Source organism: Schistocerca cancellata, chromosome 9 (assembly GCF_023864275.1).
Source record: "Schistocerca cancellata isolate TAMUIC-IGC-003103 chromosome 9, iqSchCanc2.1, whole genome shotgun sequence".
In the NCBI taxonomy this organism is placed as follows: Eukaryota; Metazoa; Arthropoda; class Insecta; order Orthoptera; family Acrididae; genus Schistocerca; species Schistocerca cancellata.
Window position 1 is genome coordinate 370,594,491 of NC_064634.1, and position 5,290 is coordinate 370,599,780.

The following is a 5,290-nucleotide window of genomic DNA, read 5'->3' on the forward strand; positions in this document are numbered from 1 at the left end:
TGCAACCCGGTGCATTCCATCTCCTAATAATTCATTATCAGAAAAGAAAGCAGTGGTAAGCAACAACACAGTATCCTAGGATTGCCCCAGACCATTGGCATTACAGTCTGAAACAACCAACAGTTGTATTTCATTTAGTTACATTCAGTTCCAATTCCGAGTTACAAAGGTACTTAGGAAGTCGGGATGACAGGTACACATAGCATGGAAGAACAAGGCCCTACTATGTCACTCCTTAACGCAACTAGCAAATTAATTACTAACAGATAATTCAAAACAAGCTTTTATAAAACAGGTTAGAGACAATCAACACGTGGCCGTTCTTAAGACAATATCAAAGTATACAGTTACACCAACTTACTTAAAAGATGAGTCATGGAGATTTCAAGACATAAGAGACAAATTACAATCTGGAGGTGATTTTAAAGGTAGCACAGGGAGTTTCGTTTTTTTTTTTTTTTTTTTTTTTTTGTAAGGCATTCATCTACAATATGGAAATGATTTACAACACACACCTGTTCTTTACGAACCTAAATGACACAAGGAGCACAAGTTAATTAATACAACTGATTCCCAATAAAATTAAAAAAAAACCTTTTTTACATATACATAAAATAGGTTGAGTAACTACCAAACGGGCAGTGACGCCAGGCTGTCCTGGGCAAAAGGTGACTTAACTTAAAATGCCAGAAGCAGCAGACCAGCCGTCCGAAACAACACCTAAGCGCCGGGGCCCAAGCAGGAGTCACTTCCCATTCGACGACACGTCGCAGCTTCTGTGCACCGAAGCGAAACGTAACGCCGCTACTACACACCCCAACTCGCAGAAAACTGGAACACAAACAGACCGCAGAAAGCACGGCAAACACCAAGCAAACCTCAATTAACATAAGTCAAGATCAAATGGTTCAAATGGCTCTGAGCACTATGGGACTCAACTGCTGTGGTCATAAGTCCCCTAGAACTCAGAACTACTTAAACCTAACTAACCTAAGGACATCACACACATCTATGCCCCAGGCACGATTCGAACCTGCGACCGTAGCGGTTGTGCGGTCCCAGACTCTAGCGCCTTTAACCGCTCGGCCACTCCGACCGGCCATAAGTCAAGAGATCAATAAACAATATAAATGAAGAATCCATAAATGCTTTCATTAAAGTGAGTGAAATTTTTCAGCAATATCAATGTTGTAAAACATTTAAACTAAGAACTGTACACAATTCCAATGCTGAAAATATAATGTCAGACCTTTACACTCTCATACTTTGTCAAACAAAATTTACACATATGATTAAGGGCGACAATGTGTACAAAAATGAAATGTAAATAATTTCAACGTAAAATCTCGCTATTCAAATGCACAACTTCGCAATGATACAAGGTTGTGCAGTTCAATTTCTTTTCATAAGCCTGCGATGTAGCTGACAATTATGTAAGCTTGGCATGCAGAAAATTACAACTAGACTATTACCTACTATTTTGAATACTTTACAGTTACTACATCTTTTGGGAACACTGATATTTTAAAGGAGGTAGTGACTGCTGGTCTGCATGTGGTCACACACCTTGCAGTCAGCTCTTACTTCAGCAACGCGAACATTACGGCAACGAACCAACAAGTACACTCGCTGGAACGCAAATCGTTCAACGAAACGAAGGCACCAAAACCACTTACACATACGATGGAGAGCGTTGTTCGAGATGATATCGAGGGATGGGTCTCTCCGAGAAAACAGGCACCGAAGCAATGCGACGAGCAGCGCTCAGAGTTGACGTGAGGCAGGTCCCCCACAAACTCGCGCCCGTCCTGCGAGGTAGAGCGGCCGCGCCGCTGCTGGCCGAGCCCGCGTGTTTTCCTCCTCCGTCCCCGCGAGCACATCCTTCCGCCTCGAAGCGAGTCCGGCCCCGACTCTCCGACCGCCAACACAACAGGGGCAAAGATCGTAGTACAGCTGGGTAATCGATAGTCACGTGCCAAAGAGCTGCTGTGCCAGAAAAATGCGCACCACGGCTCAACCTCCTCCGTTCAAACCAGACCAGCGCCCGCCCCCCCTCGCCCCCCCCTTTTGTCTTACCACCACAGAAAGAAGGAAAAGAGACTTATCTAACAGGCTCGATTTGACTAAGGTGCACTCTGAACACCTTGCCAGTTGCAAGCTCCTTAAGTAACAAATGAACAAGACCTAAGACCCTGGGTCCCAAGTAACGCTGCACAAACTTACTAGTTCCCATAGCACGAGCTTTCCAACCGGCGATGTTCTTAATAAACACCTTATCCCCTGTCTTAGCCTGAAAAACTCTTCTGCCTTGGCTATAACGTTCGGCTTGTCGACGATGGGCTAACTCCATGTTGTTTCGAGCACGCAGTCAATTTTCCCTCAGGGCATCCAGAGTATGGAAAATGGCAACAAGTCATTGATCTGCCGAAGATTGGAGAGAGGCGAATTGGCCAGATATGCCAACATTAACTCAGCCGGAACTGCCCTAGAAGTTTCATGTTGGGCCGTGATGAATGCGGACTTTAACCACGGGAATGTAGTATCCCACCTACTGGGGGGATTTTGAGTCATAAATTATAAGCGCTGCCTTTTGGTTACGGTTACCCCTTCCTGCCAAGGATGCTTGCAGATAGTAAGGGGTAGTCGTGGTCTAGGGGTAGCGTCTTTGATTCATAATCAAAAGTCTTCGGTCCCGGGTGCGATCCCCGCCACATCCTAAATTTTGATAAATAATCAGCATTGGCGGCCGAAGACTTCCGGCATAAGAAGTCAGCCTCATTCTGCCAACGGCCTTGTCAAAGAGGGCGGAGGAGCGGATGGAGGTTCAGGGCACTCTCTTGTCCTAGGGGTGGGAAATTGCCCCTAAAGGCGGAAGAATCAGCAATGATCAACGACATGAGGATGCAGAAGGCAATGGAAACCACTGCATTAAAGACACGTAACGTGTATCCACAGGACATGTGGCCTGTAATTGAAGAAATGTCATGATGATCTCTCCATTGGCATCTCCGGGAGGGGACTGCCAAGGGGGAGGTTACCATGAGAAAAAGATTGAATAATCAACGAAAGGATAACGTTCTATGAGTCGGGGCGTGGAATGTCAGAAGCTTGAACGTTGTAGGGAAACTAGAAAATCTGAAAAGGGAAATGCAAAGGCTCAATCTAGATATAGTATGGGTCAGTGAAGTGAAGTGGAAGGAAGACAAGGATTTCTGATCAGATGAGTATCGGGTAATATCAAGAGCAGCAGAAAATGGTATAACAGGTGTAGGATTCGTTATGAATAGGAAGGTAGGGCAGAGGGTGTGTTACTGTGAACAGTTCAGTGACCGGGTTGTTCTAATCAGAATCGACAGCAGACCAACACCGACAACGATAGTTCAGGTATACATGCCGACGTCGCAAGCTGAAGTTGAACAGATAAAGTGTATGAGGTTATTGAAAGGGTAATGCAGTATGTAAAGGGGGACAAAAACCTAATAGTCATGGGCGACTGGAATGCAGTTGTAGGGGAAGGAGTGGAAGGAAAGGTTACAGAGGAATATGGGCTTGGGACAAGGAATGAAAGAGGAGAAAGACTAATTGAGTTCTGTAACAAGTTTCAGCTAGTAATAGCGAATACCCTGTTCAAGAATCACAAGAGGAGGAGGTATACTTGGAAAAGGCCGGGAGATACGGGAAGATTTCAATTAGATTACATCATGGTCAGACAGAGATTCCGAAATACTGGATTGTAAGGCGTACCCAGGAGCAGATATAGACTCAGATCACAATATAGTAGTGATGAAGAGTAGGCTGAAGTTCAAGGCAATTGTCAGGAAGAATCAGTACGCAAAGAAGTGGGATACGGAAGTACTAAGGAATGACGAGATACGTTTGAAGTTCTCTAACGCTATAGATACAGCAATAAGGAATAGCGCAGTAGGGAGTACAGTTGAAGAGGAATGGACATCTCTAAAAAGAGCCATCACCGAAGTTGGGAAGGAAAACATAGGTACAAGGAAGGTAGCTGCGAAGAAACCATGGGTAACAGAAGAAATACTTCAGTTGATTGATGAAAGGAGGAAGTACAAACATGTTCCGGGAAAATCAGGAGTACAGAAATACAAGTCGCTGAGGAATGAAATAAATAGGAAGTGCAGGGAAGCTAAGACAAAATGGCTGCAGGAAAAATGTGAAGACCACTGGGTGGTAACATTTTTACTCATTTATCAGGTGCTGAAGGAGCTTAAAAACAAATCAGAGCTGTCCTTGAAGCATAGGGGCTTCTTATCTCTGTTGACATTACAGATAGTGTACTACAATACACGAAAGCAGAAGTTCAATGAAGGGCAAATTTCAACTCTGGTTTGAGCTACTGCGGTTTGAATGATGACTGAATTGCATGAACTGTTTGGGCTTTATTATGCTGTGGCTATAGTGTTTTGGCTCATTAGTGTATAAAGAGTGAATCTCCTAAAACTTGCACCGCAAATATTGCGAGAATGGGAAGTGCTATTGATATGAGATTTTCACAGAACGTCTTTCAGCTTTCCCCACAGAAAAAAGACTATAGGCATCAAATGCGGGGAACAGGCCAAGGTACAGGTCCTCTGCGTCCAGTCCAACAATTTGGAAACAATGCGTGAAGATAAGCTGTAGTTCTTAGTCCACTATGGGACGCACAGTCATCATGTGGGTACCACAGGTTCCTCCTTGTGTGGAGAGGAACGTCTTGAAGCATCCGTGGAAGATGGTCTGTTAGGAGGAACATTAAGGTTGTCACTTGTTTCCTTCTGTTACGCTGTCTAGGTGTTACACTAATGATTTCACGTAACTGATTGAAGAGGTTGATAAAAAAACTGCAGGAAGGTTGACGTCTATCGGGATATCTTGCCGCATATTCCGTACAAGAACGAACTGCATTCTTCCTACACTTTCCATACAGCATGAGCATGTCGCCTTCTTCTGCATTGGTAAATCCTATCGTCCACTCACGACCTGCTACTAAGACTGTCACATACTGACTATCAAGTCGTAATGCAATCAACAAAAACACACAAGCACTCTGTAAGCAAATATAACAACACCCTACCTAGCAACTACGCAGGATGAATGTTACAAATAAATACCGATGTGAAAACTTTTCATATCTCGTAAACGACTCATACTAGAATGCTGAAACAAACACCACTGACATTATAATGTGTCCTACTTTAGTTTGTTAATGTCAGTAGGCACTACTCCACTGAAAAACTATATATCTGCACATAAATACACTTTTTAAGTATTATTATAATCTGTTTATTGG